Genomic DNA, 19,714 nt, shown 5'->3' on the forward strand with positions numbered 1-19,714 from the left:
ACTGAGAAACCAGAGTAAGGGTTTCTCCTGCAACCCGTTCCCTTTGTGCTGGATGAACGAACGTCTCTCCACATGCTCAGTTCTGAGAGATAAGTGTGTGTGAAAGCCGTCCTTCACCTAGCTTGAAGGGAACACAAAGTTTCTTTTCAGTTGCCAACTCCACTCCATACTTATATATAGGGAAGTACAAGCTCCAACTCGGTTTTACAGTGAAAACGGCAGGCACTTCAAACCGGCACTAGGAAACAGACTGAGAAACCAGAGTAAGGGTTTCTCCTGCAACCCGTTCCCTTTGTGCTGGATGAACGAACGTCTCTCCACATGCTCAGTTCTGAGAGATAAGTGTGTGTGAAAGCCGTCCTTCACCTAGCTTGAAGGGAACACAAAGTTTCTTTTCAGTTGCCAACTCCACTCCATACTTATATATGGGGAGGTACAAGCTCCAACTCGGTTTTACAGTGAAAACGGCAGGCACTTCAAACCGGCACTAGGAAACAGACTGAGAAACCAGAGTAAGGGTTTCTCCTGCAACCCGTTCCCTTTGTGCTGGATGAACGAACGTCTCTCCACATGCTCAGTTCTGAGAGATAAGTGTGTGTGAAAGCCGTCCTTCACCTAGCTTGAAGGGAACACAAAGTTTCTTTTCAGTGGCCAACTCCACTCCATACATATATATGGGGAGGTACAAGCTCCAACTCGGTTTTACAGTGAAAACGGCAGGCACTTCAAACCGGCACTAGGAAACAGACTGAGAAACCAGAGTAAGGGTTTCTCCTGCAACCCGTTCCCTTTGTGCTGAATGAACGAACGGCTCTCCACATGCTCAGTTCTGAGAGATAAGTGTGTGTGAAAGCCGTCCTTCACCTAGCTTGAAGGGAACACAAAGTTTCTTTTCAGTTGCCAACTCCACTCCATACATATATATGGGGAGGTACAAGCTCCAACTCGGTTTTACAGTGAAAACGGCAGGCACTTCAAACCGGCACTAGGAAACCGACTTAGAACCAGAGTAAGGGTTTCTCCTGCAACCCGTTCCCTTTGTGCTGGATGAACGAACGTCTCTCCACATGCTCAGTTCTGAGAGATAAGTGTGTGTGAAAGCCGTCCTTCACCTAGCTTGAAGGGAACACAAAGTTTCTTTTCAGTTGCCAACACCACTCCATACATATATATGGGGAGGTACAAGCTCCAACTCGGTTTTACAGTGAAAACGGCAGGCACTTCAAACCGGCACTAGAAAAACAGACTGAGAAACCACAGTAAGGGTTTCCCCTGCAACCAGTTCCATTTGTGTTGGATGAACGAACGTCTCTCCACATGCTCAGTTCTGAGAGATAAGTGTGTGTGAAAGCTGTCCTTCACCTAGCTTGAAGGGAACACAAAGTTTCTTTTCAGTTGCCAACTCCACTCCATACATATATATGGGGAGGTACAAGCTCCAACTCGGTTTTACAGTGAAAACGGCAGGCACTTCAAACCGGCACTAGGAAACAGACTGAGAAACCAGAGTAAGGGTTTCTCCTGCAACCCGTTCCCTTTGTGCTGGATGAACGAAAGTCTCTCCACATGCTCAGTTCTGAGAGATAAGTGTGTGTGAAAGCCGTCCTTCACCTAGCTTGAAGGGAACACAAAGTTTCTTTTCAGTGGCAAAATCCACTCCATACGTATATATGGGGAGGTACAAGCTCCAACTCGGTTTTACAGTGAAAACGGCAGGCACTTCAAACCGGCACTAGGAAACAGACTGAGAAACCAGAGTAAGGGTTTCTCCTGCAACCCTTCCCTTTGTGCTGGATGAACGAACGTCTCTCCACATGCTCAGGTCTGAGAGATAAGTGTGTGTGAAAGCCGTCCTTCACCTAGCTTGAAGGGAACACAAAGTTTCTTTTCAGTTGCCAACTCCACTCCATACATATATATGGGGAGGTACAAGCTCCAACTCGGTTTTACAGTGAAAACGGCAGGCACTTCAAACCGGCACTAGGAAACCGACTGAGAAACCAGAGTAAGGGTTTCTCCTGCAACCCGTTCCCTTTGTGCTGGATGAACGAACGTCTCTCAACATGCTCATGTCTGAGAGATAAGTGTCTGTGAAAGCCGTCCTTCACCTAGCTTGAAGGGAACACAAAATTTCTTTTCAGTTGCCAACTCCACTCCATACATATATATGGGGAGGTACAAGCTCCAACTCGGTTTTACAGTGAAAACGGCAGGCACTTCAAACCGGCGCTAGGAAACAGACTGAGAAACCAGAGTAAGGGTTTCTCCTGCAACCCGTTGCCTTTGTGCTGGATGAACGAAGGTCTCTCCACATACTCAGGTCTGAGAGATAAATGAGTGTGAAAGCCGACCTTCACCTAGCTTGAAGGGAACACAAAATTTCTTTTCAGTTGCAAACCCCACTCCATATATATATATGGGGAGGTACAAGCTGCAACTCGGTTTTACAGTGAAAACGGCAGGCACTTCAAACCGGCACTAGGAAACAGACTGAGAAACCAGAGTAAGGGTTTCTCCTGCAACCCGTTCCCTTTGTGCTGGATGAACGAACGTCTCTCCACATGCTCAGTTCTGAGAGATAAGTGTGTGTGAAAGCTGTCCTTCACCTAGCTTGAAGGGAACACAAAGTTTCTTTTCAGTTGCCAACTCCACTCCATACTTATATATGGGGAGGTACAAGCTCCATCTCGGTTTTACAGTGAAAACGGCAGGCACTTCAAACCGGCACTAGGAAACAGACTGAGAAACCAGAGTAAGGGTTTCTCCTGCAACCCGTTCCCTTTGTGCTGGATGAACGAACGTCTCTCCACATGCTCAGTTCTGAGAGATAAGTGTGTGTGAAAGCCGTCCTTCACCTAGCTTGAAGGGAACACAAAGTTTCTTTTCAGTTGCCAACTCCACTCCATACTTATATATGGGGAAGTACAAGCTCCAACTCGGTTTTACAGTGAAAACGGCAGGCACTTCAAACCGGCACTAGGAAACAGACTGAGAAACCAGAGTAAGGGTTTCTCCTGCAACCCGTTCCCTTTGTGCTGGATGAACGAACGTCTCTCCACATGCTCAGTTCTGAGAGATAAGTGTGTGTGAAAGCCGTACTTCACCTAGCTTGAAGGGAACACAAAGTTTCTTTTCAGTTGCCAACTCCACTCCATACATATATATGGGGAGGTACAAGCTCCAACTCGGTTTTACAGTGAAAACGGCAGGCACTTCAAACCGGCACTAGGAAACAGACTGAGAAACCAGAGTAAGGGTTTCTCCTGCAACCCGTTCCCTTTGTGCTGGATGAACGAACGTCTCTCCACATGCTCAGTTCTGAGAGATAAGTGTGTGAAAGCCGTCCTTCACCTAGCTTGAAGGGAACACAAAGTTTCTTTTCAGTTGCCAACTCCACTCCATACTTATATATGGGGAGGTACAAGCTCCAACTCGGTTTTACAGTGAAAACGGCAGGCACTTCAAACCGGCACTAGGAAACAGACTGAGAAACCAGAGTAAGGGTTTCTCCTGCAACCCGTTCCCTTTGTGCTGGATGAACGAACGTCTCTCCACATGCTCAGTTCTGAGAGATAAGTGTGTGTGAAAGCCGTCCTTCACCTAGCTTGAAGGGAACACAAAGTTTCTTTTCAGTTGCCAACTCCACTCCATACATATATATGGGGAGGTACAAGCTCCAACTCGGTTTTACAGTGAAAACGGCAGGCACTTCAAACCGGCACTAGGAAACAGACTGAGAAAACAGAGTAAGGGTTTCTCCTGCAACCCGTTCCCTTTGTGCTGGATGAACGAACGGCTCTCCACATGCTCAGTTCTGAGAGATAAGTGTGTGTGAAAGCCGTCCTTCACCTAGCTTGAAGGGAACACAAAGTTTCTTTTCAGTTGCCAACTCCACTCCATACATATATATGGGGAGGTACAAGCTCCAACTCGGTTTTACAGTGAAAACGGCAGGCACTTCAAACCGGCACTAGGAAACCGACTGAGAATCCAGAGTAAGGGTTTCTCCTGCAACCCGTTCCCTTTGTGCTGGATGAACGAACGTCTCTCCACATGCTCAGTTCTGAGAGATAAGTGTGTGTGAAAGCCGTCCTTCACCTAGCTTGAAGGGAACACAAAGTTTCTTTTCAGTTGCCAACTCCACTCCATACATATATATGGGGAGGTACAAGCTCCAACTCGGTTTTACAGTGAAAACGGCAGGCACTTCAAACCGGCACTAGGAAACAGACTGAGAAACCAGAGTAAGGGTTTCTCCTGCAACCCGTTCCCTTTGTGCTGGATGAACGAACGTCTCTCCACATGCTCAGGTCTGAGAGATAAGTGTGTGTGAAAGCCGTCCTTCACCTAGCTTGAAGGGAACACAAAGTTTCTTTTCAGTTGCCAACTCCACTCCATACATATATATGGGGAGGTACAAGCTCCAACTCGGTTTTACAGTGAAAACGGCAGGCACTTCAAACCGGCACTAGGAAACCGACTGAGAAACCAGAGTAAGGGTTTCTCCTGCAACCCGTTCCCTTTGTGCTGGATGAACGAACGTCTCTCAACATGCTCATGTCTGAGAGATAAGTGTGTGTGAAAGCCGTCCTTCACCTAGCTTGAAGGGAACACAAAATTTCTTTTCAGTTGCCAACTCCACTCCATACATATATATGGGGAGGTACAAGCTCCAACTCGGTTTTACAGTGAAAACGGCAGGCACTTCAAACCGGCGCTAGGAAACAGACTGAGAAACCAGAGTAAGGGTTTCTCCTGCAACCCGTTGCCTTTGTGCTGGATGAACGAAGGTCTCTCCACATACTCAGGTCTGAGAGATAAGTGTGTGTGAAAGCCGTCCTTCACCTAGCTTGAAGGGAACACAAAGTTTCTTTTTAGTGGCCAAATCCACTCCATACATATATATGGGGAGGTACAAGCTCCACCTCGGTTTTACACAGAAAACGGCAGGCACTTCAAACCGGCACTAGGAAACAGACTGAGAAACCAGAGTAAGGGTTTCTCCTGCAACCCGTTCCCTTTGTGCTGGATGAACGAACGTCTCTCCACATGCTCAGTTCTGAGAGATAAGTGTGTGTGAAAGCCGTCCTTCACCAAGCTTGAAGGGAACACAAAGTTTCTTTTCAGTTGCCAACTCCAATCCATACATATATATGGGGAGGTACAAGCTCCAACTCGGTTTTACAGTGAAAACGGCAGGCACTTCTAACCGGCACTAGGAAACCGACTGAGAAACCAGAGTAAGGGTTTCTCCTGCAACCCGTTCCCTTTGTGCTGGATGAACGAACGTCTCTCCACATGCTCAGTTCTGAGAGATAAGTGTGTGTGAAAGCCGTCCTTCACCTAGCTTGAAGGGAACACAAAGTTTCTTTTCAGTTGCCAACTCCACTCCATACTTATATATGGGGAGGTACAAGCTCCAACTCGGTTTTACAGTGAAAACGGCAGGCACTTCAAACCGGCACTAGGAAACAGACTGAGAAACCAGAGTAAGGGTTTCTCCTGCAACCCGTTCCCTTTGTGCTGGATGAACGAACGTCTCTCCACATGCTCAGTTCTGAGAGATAAGTGTGTGTGAAAGCCGTCCTTCACCTAGCTTGAAGGGAACACAAAGTTTCTTTTCAGTGGCCAACTCCACTCCATACATATATATGGGGAGGTACAAGCTCCAACTCGGTTTTACAGTGAAAACGGCAGGCACTTCAAACCGGCACTAGGAAACCGACTTAGAATCCAGAGTAAGGGTTTCTCCTGCAACCCGTTCCCTTTGTGCTGGATGAACGAACGTCTCTCCACATGCTCAGTTCTGAGAGATAAGTGTGTGTGAAAGCCGTCCTTCACCTAGCTTGAAGGGAACACAAAGTTTCTTTTCAGTTGCCAACTCCACTCCATACATATATATGGGGAGGTACAAGCTCCAACTCGGTTTTACAGTGAAAACGGCAGGCACTTCAAACCGGCACTAGAAAAACAAACTGAGAAACCACAGTAAGGGTTTCCCCTGCAACCAGTTCCATTTGTGTTGGATGAACGAACGTCTCTCCACATGCTCAGTTCTGAGAGATAAGTGTGTGTGAAAGCCGTCCTTCACCTAGCTTGAAGGGAACACAAAGTTTCTTTTCAGTTGCCAACTCCACTCCATACATATATATGGGGAGGTACAAGCTCCAACTCGGTTTTACAGTGAAAACGGCAGGCACTTCAAACCGGCACTAGGAAACAGACTGAGAAACCAGAGTAAGGGTTTCTCCTGCAACCCGTTCCCTTTGTGCTGGATGAACGAACGTCTCTCCACATGCTCAGTTCTGAGAGATAAGTGTGTGTGAAAGCCGTCCTTCACCTAGCTTGAAGGGAACACAAAGTTTCTTTTCAGTTGCCAACTCCACTCCATACATATATATGGGGAGGTACAAGCTCCTACTCGGTTTTACAGTGAAAACGGCAGGCACTTCAAACCGGCACTAGGAAACCGACTGAGAAACCAGAGTAAGGGTTTCTCATGCAACCCGTTCCCTTTGTGCTGGATGAACGAACGTCTCTCCACATGCTCAGTTCTGAGAGATAAGTGTGTGTGAAAGCCGTCCTTCACCTAGCTTGAAGGGAACACAAAGTTTCTTTTCAGTTGCCAACTCCACTCCATACATATATATGGGGAGGTACAAGCTCCAACTCGGTTTTACAGTGAAAACGGCAGGCACTTCAAACCGGCACTAGAAAACAGACTGAGAAACCAGAGTAAGGGTTTCTCCTGCAACCCGTTCCCTTTGTGCTGGATGAACGAACGTCTCTCCACATGCTCAGTTCTGAGAGATAAGTGTGTGTGAAAGCCGTCCTTCACCTAGATTGAAGGGAACACAAAGTTTCTTTTCAGTTGACAACTCCACTCCATACATATATATGGGGAGGTACAAGCTCCAACTCGGTTTTACAGTTAAAACGGCAGGCACTTCAAATCGGCACTAGGAAACAGACTGAGAATCCAGAGTAAGTGTTTCTCCTGCAACCCGTTCCCTTTGTGCTGGATGAACGAACGTCTCTCCACATGCTCAGTTCTGAGAGATAAGTGTGTGTGAAAGCCGTCCTTCACCTAGCTTGAAGGGAACACAAAGTTTCTTTTTAGTGGCCAAATCCACTCCATACATATATATGGGGAGGTACAAGCTCCACCTCGGTTTTACACAGAAAACGGCAGGCACTTCAAACCGGCACTAGGAAACAGACTGAGAAACCAGAGTAAGGGTTTCTCCTGCAACCCGTTCCCTTTGTGCTGGATGAACGAACGTCTCTCCACATGCTCAGTTCTGAGAGATAAGTGTGTGTGAAAGCCGTCCTTCACCAAGCTTGAAGGGAACACAAAGTTTCTTTTCAGTTGCCAACTCCACTCCATACATATATATGGGGAGGTACAAGCTCCAACTCGGTTTTACAGTGAAAACGGCAGGCACTTCTAACCGGCACTAGGAAACCGACTGAGAAACCAGAGTAAGGGTTTCTCCTGCAACCCGTTCCCTTTGTGCTGGATGAACGAACGTCTCTCCACATGCTCAGTTCTGAGAGATAAGTGTGTGTGAAAGCCGTCCTTCACCTAGCTTGAAGGGAACACAAAGTTTCTTTTCAGTTGCCAACTCCACTCCATACATATATATGGGGAGGTACAAGCTCCACCTCGGTTTTACACTGAAAACGGCAGACACTTCAAACCGGCACTAGGAAACAGACTGAGAAACCAGAGTAAGGGTTTCTCCTGCAACCCGTTCCCTTTCTACTGGATGAACGAACGTCTCTCCACATGCTCAGTTCTGAGAGATAAGTGTGTGTGAAAGCCGTCCTTCACCTAGCTTGAAGAGAACACAAAGTTTCTTTTCAGTTGCCAACTCCACTCCATACATATATATTGGGAGGTACAAGCTCCAACTCGGTTTTACAGTGAAAACGGCAGGCACTTCAAACCGGCACTAGGAAACCGACTGAGAATCCAGAGTAAGGGTTTCCCCTGCAACCCGTTCCCTTTGTGCTGGATGAACGAACGTCTCTCCACATGCTCAGTTCTGAGAGATAAGTGTGTGTGAAAGCCGTCCTTCACCTAGCTTGAAGGGAACACAAAGTTTCTTTTCAGTTGCCAACTCCACTCCATACTTATATATGGGGAGGTACAAGCTCCAACTCGGTTTTACAGTGAAAACGGCAGGCACTTCAAACCGGCACTAGGAAACCGACTGAGAAACCAGAGTAAGGGTTTCTCCTGCAACCCGTTCCCTTTGTGCTGGATGAACGAACGTCTCTCCACATGCTCAGTTCTGAGAGATAAGTGTGTGTGAAAGCCGTCCTTCACCTAGCTTGAAGGGAACACAAAGTTTCTTTTCAGTTGCCAACTCCACTCCATACTTATATATGGGGAGGTACAAGCTCCAACTCGGTTTTACAGTGAAAACGGCAGGCACTTCAAACCGGCACTAGGAAACAGACTGAGAAACCAGAGTAAGGGTTTCTCCTGCAACCCGTTCCCTTTGTGCTGGATGAACGAACGTCTCTCCACATGCTCAGTTCTGAGAGATAAGTGTGTGTGAAAGCCGTCCTTCACCTAGCTTGAAGGGAACACAAAGTTTCTTTTCAGTTGCCAACTCCACTCCATACATATATATGGGGAGGTACAAGCTCCAACTCGGTTTTACAGTGTAAACGGCAGGCACTTCAAACCGGCACTAGGAAACAGACTGAGAAACCAGAGTAAGGGTTTCTCCTGCAACCCGTTCCCTTTGTGCTGGATGAACGAACGTCTCTCCACATGCTCAGTTCTGAGAGATAAGTGTGTGTGAAAGCCGTCCTTCACCTAGCTTGAAGGGAACACAAAGTTTCTTTTCAGTTGCCAACTCCACTCCATACATATATATGGGGAGGTACAAGCTCCAACTCGGTTTTACAGTGAAAACGGCAGGCACTTCAAACCGGCACTAGGAAACAGACTGAGAAACCAGAGTAAGGGTTTCTCCTGCAACCCGTTCCCTTTGTGCTGGATGAACGAACGTCTCTCCACATGCTCAGTTCTGAGAGATAAGTGTGTGTGAAAGCCGTCCTTCACCTAGCTTGAAGGGAACACAAAGTTTCTTTTCAGTTGCCAACTCCACTCCATACATATATATGGGGAGGTACAAGCTCCAACTCGGTTTTACAGTGAAAACGGCAGGCACTTCAAACCGGCACTAGGAAACCGACTGAGAATCCAGAGTAAGGGTTTCTCCTGCAACCCGTTCCCTTTGTGCTGGATGAACGAACGTCTCTCCACATGCTCAGTTCTGAGAGATAAGTGTGTGTGAAAGCCGTCCTTCACCTAGCTTGAAGGGAACACAAAGATTCTTTTCAGTTGCCAACTCCACTCCATACATATATATGGGGAGGTACAAGCTCCAACTCGGTTTTACAGTGAAAACGGCAGGCACTTCAAACCGGCACTAGGAAACAGACTGAGAAACCAGAGTAAGGGTTTCTCCTGCAACCCGTTCCCTTTGTGCTGGATGAACGAACGTCTCTCCACATGCTCAGGTCTGAGAGATAAGTGTGTGTGAAAGCCGTCCTTCACCTAGCTTGAAGGGAACACAAAGTTTCTTTTCAGTTGCCAACTCCACTCCATACATATATATGGGGAGGTACAAGCTCCAACTCGGTTTTACAGTGAAAACGGCAGGCACTTCAAACCGGCACTAGGAAACCGACTGAGAAACAAGAGTAAGGGTTTCTCCTGCAACCCGTTCCCTTTGTGCTGGATGAACGAACGTCTCTCAACATGCTCATGTCTGATAGATAAGTGTCTGTGAAAGCCGTCCTTCACCTAGCTTGAAGGGAACACAAAATTTCTTTTCAGTTGCCAACTCCACTCCATACATATATATGGGGAGGTACAAGCTCCAACTCGGTTTTACAGTGAAAACGGCAGGCACTTCAAACCGGCACTAGGAAACCGACTGAGAATCCAGAGTAAGGGTTTCTCCTGCAACCCGTTCCCTTTGTGCTGGATGAACGAACGTCTCTCCACATGCTCAGTTCTGAGAGATAAGTGTGTGTGAAAGCCGTCCTTCACCTAGCTTGAAGGGAACACAAAGTTTCTTTTCAGTTGCCAACTCCACTCCATACTTATATATGGGGAGGTACAAGCTCCAACTCGGTTTTACAGTGAAAACGGCAGGCACTTCAAACCGGCACTAGGAAACAGACTGAGAAACCAGAGTAAGGGTTTCTCCTGCAACCCGTTCCCTTTGTGCTGGATGAACGAACGTCTCTCCACATGCTCAGTTCTGAGAGATAAGTGTGTGTGAAAGCCGTCCTTCACCTAGCTTGAAGGGAACACAAAGTTTCTTTTCAGTTGCCTACTCCACTCCATACTTATATATAGGGAAGTACAATCTCCAACTCGGTTTTACAGTGAAAACGGCAGGCACTTCAAACCGGCACTAGGAAACAGACTGAGAAACCAGAGTAAGGGTTTCTCCTGCAACCCGTTCCCTTTGTGCTGGATGAACGAACGTCTCTCCACATGCTCAGTTCTGAGAGATAAGTGTGTGTGAAAGCCGTCCTTCACCTAGCTTGAAGGGAACACAAAGTTTCTTTTCAGTTGCCAACTCCACTCCATACTTATATATGGGGAGGTACAAGCTCCAACTCGGTTTTACAGTGAAAACGGCAGGCACTTCAAACCGGCACTAGGAAACAGACTGAGAAACCAGAGTAAGGGTTTCTCCTGCAACCCGTTCCCTTTGTGCTGGATGAACGAACGTCTCTCCACATGCTCAGTTCTGAGAGATAAGTGTGTGTGAAAGCCGTCCTTCACCTAGCTTGAAGGGAACACAAAGTTTCTTTTCAGTGGCCAACTCCACTCCATACATATATATGGGGAGGTACAAGCTCCAACTCGGTTTTACAGTGAAAACGGCAGGCACTTCAAACCGGCACTAGGAAACCGACTGAGAAACCAGAGTAAGGGTTTCTCCTGCAACCCGTTCCCTTTGTGCTGGATGAACGAACGTCTCTCCACATGCTCAGTTCTGAGAGATAAGTGTGTGTGAAAGCCGTCCTTCACCTAGCTTGAAGGGAACACAAAGTTTCTTTTCAGTTGCCAACTCCACTCCATACTTATATATGGGGAGGTACAAGCTCCAACTCGGTTTTACAGTGAAAACGGCAGGCACTTCAAACCGGCACTAGGAAACAGACTGAGAAACCAGAGTAAGGGTTTCTCCTGCAACCCGTTCCCTTTGTGCTGGATGAACGAACGTCTCTCCACATGCTCAGTTCTGAGAGATAAGTGTGTGTGAAAGCCGTCCTTCACCTAGCTTGAAGGGAACACAAAGTTTCTTTTCAGTTGCCAACTCCACTCCATACATATATATGGGGAGGTACAAGCTCCAACTCGGTTTTACAGTGTAAACGGCAGGCACTTCAAACCGGCACTAGGAAACAGACTGAGAAACCAGAGTAAGGGTTTCTCCTGCAACCCGTTCCCTTTGTGCTGGATGAACGAACGTCTCTCCACATGCTCAGTTCTGAGAGATAAGTGTGTGTGAAAGCCGTCCTTCACCTAGCTTGAAGGGAACACAAAGTTTCTTTTCAGTTGCCAACTCCACTCCATACATATATATGGGGAGGTACAAGCTCCAACTCGGTTTTACAGTGAAAACGGCAGGCACTTCAAACCGGCACTAGGAAACAGACTGAGAAACCAGAGTAAGGGTTTCTCCTGCAACCCGTTCCCTTTGTGCTGGATGAACGAACGTCTCTCCACATGCTCAGTTCTGAGAGATAAGTGTGTGTGAAAGCCGTCCTTCACCTAGCTTGAAGGGAACACAAAGTTTCTTTTCAGTTGCCAACTCCACTCCATACATATATATGGGGAGGTACAAGCTCCAACTCGGTTTTACAGTGAAAACGGCAGGCACTTCAAACCGGCACTAGGAAACCGACTGAGAATCCAGAGTAAGGGTTTCTCCTGCAACCCGTTCCCTTTGTGCTGGATGAACGAACGTCTCTCCACATGCTCAGTTCTGAGAGATAAGTGTGTGTGAAAGCCGTCCTTCACCTAGCTTGAAGGGAACACAAAGATTCTTTTCAGTTGCCAACTCCACTCCATACATATATATGGGGAGGTACAAGCTCCAACTCGGTTTTACAGTGAAAACGGCAGGCACTTCAAACCGGCACTAGGAAACAGACTGAGAAACCAGAGTAAGGGTTTCTCCTGCAACCCGTTCCCTTTGTGCTGGATGAACGAACGTCTCTCCACATGCTCAGGTCTGAGAGATAAGTGTGTGTGAAAGCCGTCCTTCACCTAGCTTGAAGGGAACACAAAGTTTCTTTTCAGTTGCCAACTCCACTCCATACATATATATGGGGAGGTACAAGCTCCAACTCGGTTTTACAGTGAAAACGGCAGGCACTTCAAACCGGCACTAGGAAACCGACTGAGAAACAAGAGTAAGGGTTTCTCCTGCAACCCGTTCCCTTTGTGCTGGATGAACGAACGTCTCTCAACATGCTCATGTCTGATAGATAAGTGTCTGTGAAAGCCGTCCTTCACCTAGCTTGAAGGGAACACAAAATTTCTTTTCAGTTGCCAACTCCACTCCATACATATATATGGGGAGGTACAAGCTCCAACTCGGTTTTACAGTGAAAACGGCAGGCACTTCAAACCGGCACTAGGAAACCGACTGAGAATCCAGAGTAAGGGTTTCTCCTGCAACCCGTTCCCTTTGTGCTGGATGAACGAACGTCTCTCCACATGCTCAGTTCTGAGAGATAAGTGTGTGTGAAAGCCGTCCTTCACCTAGCTTGAAGGGAACACAAAGTTTCTTTTCAGTTGCCAACTCCACTCCATACTTATATATGGGGAGGTACAAGCTCCAACTCGGTTTTACAGTGAAAACGGCAGGCACTTCAAACCGGCACTAGGAAACAGACTGAGAAACCAGAGTAAGGGTTTCTCCTGCAACCCGTTCCCTTTGTGCTGGATGAACGAACGTCTCTCCACATGCTCAGTTCTGAGAGATAAGTGTGTGTGAAAGCCGTCCTTCACCTAGCTTGAAGGGAACACAAAGTTTCTTTTCAGTTGCCTACTCCACTCCATACTTATATATAGGGAAGTACAATCTCCAACTCGGTTTTACAGTGAAAACGGCAGGCACTTCAAACCGGCACTAGGAAACAGACTGAGAAACCAGAGTAAGGGTTTCTCCTGCAACCCGTTCCCTTTGTGCTGGATGAACGAACGTCTCTCCACATGCTCAGTTCTGAGAGATAAGTGTGTGTGAAAGCCGTCCTTCACCTAGCTTGAAGGGAACACAAAGTTTCTTTTCAGTTGCCAACTCCACTCCATACTTATATATGGGGAGGTACAAGCTCCAACTCGGTTTTACAGTGAAAACGGCAGGCACTTCAAACCGGCACTAGGAAACAGACTGAGAAACCAGAGTAAGGGTTTCTCCTGCAACCCGTTCCCTTTGTGCTGGATGAACGAACGTCTCTCCACATGCTCAGTTCTGAGAGATAAGTGTGTGTGAAAGCCGTCCTTCACCTAGCTTGAAGGGAACACAAAGTTTCTTTTCAGTGGCCAACTCCACTCCATACATATATATGGGGAGGTACAAGCTCCAACTCGGTTTTACAGTGAAAACGGCAGGCACTTCAAACCGGCACTAGGAAACAGACTGAGAAACCAGAGTAAGGGTTTCTCCTGCAACCCGTTCCCTTTGTGCTGAATGAACGAACGGCTCTCCACATGCTCAGTTCTGAGAGATAAGTGTGTGTGAAAGCCGTCCTTCACCTAGCTTGAAGGGAACACAAAGTTTCTTTTCAGTTGCCAACTCCACTCCATACATATATATGGGGAGGTACAAGCTCCAACTCGGTTTTACAGTGAAAACGGCAGGCACTTCAAACCGGCACTAGGAAACCGACTTAGAATCCAGAGTAAGGGTTTCTCCTGCAACCCGTTCCCTTTGTGCTGGATGAACGAACGTCTCTCCACATGCTCAGTTCTGAGAGATAAGTGTGTGTGAAAGCCGTCCTTCACCTAGCTTGAAGGGAACACAAAGTTTCTTTTCAGTTGCCAACTCCACTCCATACATATATATGGGGAGGTACAAGCTCCAACTCGGTTTTACAGTGAAAACGGCAGGCACTTCAAACCGGCACTAGGAAACAGACTGAGAAACCAGAGTAAGGGTTTCTCCTGCAACCCGTTCCCTTTGTGCTGGATGAACGAACGTCTCTCCACATGCTCAGTTCTGAGAGATAAGTGTGTGTGAAAGCCGTCCTTCACCTAGCTTGAAGGGAACACAAAGTTTCTTTTCAGTTGCCAACTCCACTCCATACATATATATGGGGAGGTACAAGCTCCAACTCGGTTTTACAGTGAAAACGGCAGGCACTTCAAACCGGCACTAGGAAACCGACTGAGAATCCAGAGTAAGGGTTTCTCCTGCAACCCGTTCCCTTTGTGCTGGATGAACGAACGTCTCTCCACATGCTCAGTTCTGAGAGATAAGTGTGTGTGAAAGCCGTCCTTCACCTAGCTTGAAGGGAACACAAAGATTCTTTTCAGTTGCCAACTCCACTCCATACATATATATGGGGAGGTACAAGCTCCAACTCGGTTTTACAGTGAAAACGGCAGGCACTTCAAACCGGCACTAGGAAACAGACTGAGAAACCAGAGTAAGGGTTTCTCCTGCAACCCGTTCCCTTTGTGCTGGATGAACGAACGTCTCTCCACATGCTCAGGTCTGAGAGATAAGTGTGTGTGAAAGCCGTCCTTCACCTAGCTTGAAGGGAACACAAAGTTTCTTTTCAGTTGCCAACTCCACTCCATACATATATATGGGGAGGTACAAGCTCCAACTCGGTTTTACAGTGAAAACGGCAGGCACTTCAAACCGGCACTAGGAAACCGACTGAGAAACAAGAGTAAGGGTTTCTCCTGCAACCCGTTCCCTTTGTGCTGGATGAACGAACGTCTCTCAACATGCTCATGTCTGATAGATAAGTGTCTGTGAAAGCCGTCCTTCACCTAGCTTGAAGGGAACACAAAATTTCTTTTCAGTTGCCAACTCCACTCCATACATATATATGGGGAGGTACAAGCTCCAACTCGGTTTTACAGTGAAAACGGCAGGCACTTCAAACCGGCACTAGGAAACCGACTGAGAATCCAGAGTAAGGGTTTCTCCTGCAACCCGTTCCCTTTGTGCTGGATGAACGAACGTCTCTCCACATGCTCAGTTCTGAGAGATAAGTGTGTGTGAAAGCCGTCCTTCACCTAGCTTGAAGGGAACACAAAGTTTCTTTTCAGTTGCCAACTCCACTCCATACTTATATATGGGGAGGTACAAGCTCCAACTCGGTTTTACAGTGAAAACGGCAGGCACTTCAAACCGGCACTAGGAAACAGACTGAGAAACCAGAGTAAGGGTTTCTCCTGCAACCCGTTCCCTTTGTGCTGGATGAACGAACGTCTCTCCACATGCTCAGTTCTGAGAGATAAGTGTGTGTGAAAGCCGTCCTTCACCTAGCTTGAAGGGAACACAAAGTTTCTTTTCAGTTGCCTACTCCACTCCATACTTATATATAGGGAAGTACAATCTCCAACTCGGTTTTACAGTGAAAACGGCAGGCACTTCAAACCGGCACTAGGAAACAGACTGAGAAACCAGAGTAAGGGTTTCTCCTGCAACCCGTTCCCTTTGTGCTGGATGAACGAACGTCTCTCCACATGCTCAGTTCTGAGAGATAAGTGTGTGTGAAAGCCGTCCTTCACCTAGCTTGAAGGGAACACAAAGTTTCTTTTCAGTTGCCAACTCCACTCCATACTTATATATGGGGAGGTACAAGCTCCAACTCGGTTTTACAGTGAAAACGGCAGGCACTTCAAACCGGCACTAGGAAACAGACTGAGAAACCAGAGTAAGGGTTTCTCCTGCAACCCGTTCCCTTTGTGCTGGATGAACGAACGTCTCTCCACATGCTCAGTTCTGAGAGATAAGTGTGTGTGAAAGCCGTCCTTCACCTAGCTTGAAGGGAACACAAAGTTTCTTTTCAGTGGCCAACTCCACTCCATACATATATATGGGGAGGTACAAGCTCCAACTCGGTTTTACAGTGAAAACGGCAGGCACTTCAAACCGGCACTAGGAAACAGACTGAGAAACCAGAGTAAGGGTTTCTCCTGCAACCCGTTCCCTTTGTGCTGAATGAACGAACGGCTCTCCACATGCTCAGTTCTGAGAGATAAGTGTGTGTGAAAGCCGTCCTTCACCTAGCTTGAAGGGAACACAAAGTTTCTTTTCAGTTGCCAACTCCACTCCATACATATATATGGGGAGGTACAAGCTCCAACTCGGTTTTACAGTGAAAACGGCAGGCACTTCAAACCGGCACTAGGAAACCGACTTAGAATCCAGAGTAAGGGTTTCTCCTGCAACCCGTTCCCTTTGTGCTGGATGAACGAACGTCTCTCCACATGCTCAGTTCTGAGAGATAAGTGTGTGTGAAAGCCGTCCTTCACCTAGCTTGAAGGGAACACAAAGTTTCTTTTCAGTTGCCAACTCCACTCCATACATATATATGGGGAGGTACAAGCTCCAACTCGGTTTTACAGTGAAAACGGCAGGCACTTCCAACCGGCACTAGAAAAACAGACTGAGAAACCACAGTAAGGGTTTCCCCTGCAACCAGTTCCATTTGTGTTGGATGAACGAACGTCTCTCCACATGCTCAGTTCTGAGAGATAAGTGTGTGTGAAAGCCGTCCTTCACCTAGCTTGAAGGGAACACAAAGTTTCTTTTCAGTTGCCAACTCCACTCCATACATATATATGGGGAGGTACAAGCTCCAACTCGGTTTTACAGTGAAAACGGCAGGCACTTCAAACCGGCACTAGGAAACAGACTGAGAAACCAGAGTAAGGGTTTCTCCTGCAACCCGTTCCCTTTGTGCTGGATGAACGAAAGTCTCTCCACATGCTCAGTTCTGAGAGATAAGTGTGTGTGAAAGCCGTCCTTCACCTAGCTTGAAGGGAACACAAAGTTTCTTTTCAGTGGCCAAATCCACTCCATACATATATATGGGGAGGTACAAGCTCCAACTCTGTTTTACAGTGAAAACGGCAGGCACTTCAAACCGGCACTAGGAAACAGACTGAGAAACCAGAGTAAGGGTTTCTCCTGCAACCCTTCCCTTTGTGCTGGATGAACGAACGTCTCTCCACATGCTCAGGTCTGAGAGATAAGTGTGTGTGAAAGCCGTCCTTCACCTAGCTTGAAGGGAACACAAAGTTTCTTTTCAGTTGCCAACTCCACTCCATACATATATATGGGGAGGTACAAGCTCCAACTCGGTTTTACAGTGAAAACGGCAGGCACTTCAAACCGGCACTAGGAAACCGACTGAGAAACCAGAGTAAGGGTTTCTCCTGCAACCCGTTCCCTTTGTGCTGGATGAACGAACGTCTCTCAACATGCTCATGTATGAGAGATAAGTGTCTGTGAAAGCCGTCCTTCACCTAGCTTGAAGGGAACACAAAATTTCTTTTCAATTGCCAACTCCACTCCATACATATATATGGGGAGGTACAAGCTCCAACTCGGTTTTACAGTGAAAACGGCAGGCACTTCAAACCGGCGCTAGGAAACAGACTGAGAAACCAGAGTAAGGGTTTCTCCTGCAACCCGTTGCCTTTGTGCTGGATGAACGAAGGTCTCTCCACATACTCAGGTCTGAGAGATAAATGAGTGTGAAAGCCGACCTTCACCTAGCTTGAAGGGAACACAAAATTTCTTTTCAGTTGCAAACCCCACTCCATATATATATATGGGGAGGTACAAGCTGCAACTCGGTTTTACAGTGAAAACGGCAGGCACTTCAAACCGGCACTAGGAAACAGACTGAGAAACCAGAGTAAGGGTTTCTCCTGCAACCCGTTCCCTTTGTGCTGGATGAACGAACGTCTCTCCACATGCTCAGTTCTGAGAGATAAGTGTGTGTGAAAGCTGTCCTTCACCTAGCTTGAAGGGAACACAAAGTTTCTTTTCAGTTGCCAACTCCACTCCATACTTATATATGGGGAGGTACAAGCTCCATCTCGGTTTTACAGTGAAAACGGCAGGCACTTCAAACCGGCACTAGGAAACAGACTGAGAAACCAGAGTAAGGGTTTCTCCTGCAACCCGTTCCCTTTGTGCTGGATGAACGAACGTCTCTCCACATGCTCAGTTCTGAGAGATAAGTGTGTGTGAAAGCCGTCCTTCACCTAGCTTGAAGGGAACACAAAGTTTTTTTTCAGTTGCCAACTCCACTCCATACTTATATATGGGGAAGTACAAGCTCCAACTCGGTTTTACAGTGAAAACGGCAGGCACTTCAAACCGGCACTAGGAAACAGACTGAGAAACCAGAGTAAGGGTTTCTCCTGCAACCCGTTCCCTTTGTGCTGGATGAACGAACGTCTCTCCACATGCTCAGTTCTGAGAGATAAGTGTGTGTGAAAGCCGTCCTTCACCTAGCTTGAAGGGAACACAAAGTTTCTTTTCAGTTGCCAACTCCACTCCATACATATATATGGGGAGGTACAAGCTCCAACTCGGTTTTACAGTGAAAACGGCAGGCACTTCAAACCGGCACTAGGAAACAGACAGAGAAACCAGAGTAAGGGTTTCTCCTGCAACCCGTTCCCTTTGTGCTGGATGAACGAACGTCTCTCCACATGCTCAGTTCTGAGAGATAAGTGTGTGTGAAAGCCGTCCTTCACCTAGCTTGAAGGGAACACAAAGTTTCTTTTCAGTTGCCAACTCCACTCCATACATATATATGGGGAGGTACAAGCTCCAACTCGGTTTTACAGTGAAAACGGCAGGCACTTCAAACCGGCACTAGGAAACAGACAGAGAAACCAGAGTAAGGGTTTCTCCTGCAACCCGTTCCCATTGTGCTGGATGAACGAACGTCTCTCCACATGCTCAGTTCTGAGAGATAAGTGTGTGTGAAAGCCGTCCTTCACCTAGCTTGAAGGGAACACAAAGTTTCTTTTCAGTTGCCAACTCCACTCCATACTTATATATGGGGAGGTACAAGCTCCAACTCGGTTTTACAGTGAAAACGGCAGGCACTTCAAACCGGCACTAGGAAACAGACTGAGAAACCAGAGTAAGGGTTTCTCCTGCAACCCGTTCCCTTTGTGCTGGATGAACGAACGGCTCTCCACATGCTCAGTTCTGAGAGATAAGTGTGTGTGAAAGCCGTCCTTCACCTAGCTTGAAGGGAACACAAAGTTTCTTTTCAGTTGCCAACTCCACTCCATACATATATATGGGGAGGTACAAACTCCAACTCGGTTTTACAGTGAAAACGGCAGGCACTTCAAACCGGCACTAGGAAACAGACTGAGAAACCAGAGTAAGGGTTTCTCCTGCAACCCGTTCCCTTTGTGCTGAATGAACGAACGGCTCTCCACATGCTCAGTTCTGAGAGATAAGTGTGTGTGAAAGCCGTCCTTCACCTAGCTTGAAGGGAACACAAAGTTTCTTTTCAGTTGCCAACTCCACTCCATACATATATATGGGGAGGTACAAGCTCCAACTCGGTTTTACAGTGAAAACGGCAGGCACTTCAAACCGGCACTAGGAAACCGACTGAGAAACCAGAGTAAGGGTTTCTCCTGCAACCCGTTCCCTTT

The sequence above is a fragment of the Vicugna pacos genome, unplaced genomic scaffold (genome assembly GCF_048564905.1).
Source record: "Vicugna pacos unplaced genomic scaffold, VicPac4 scaffold_19, whole genome shotgun sequence".
Taxonomy (NCBI): domain Eukaryota; kingdom Metazoa; phylum Chordata; class Mammalia; order Artiodactyla; family Camelidae; genus Vicugna; species Vicugna pacos.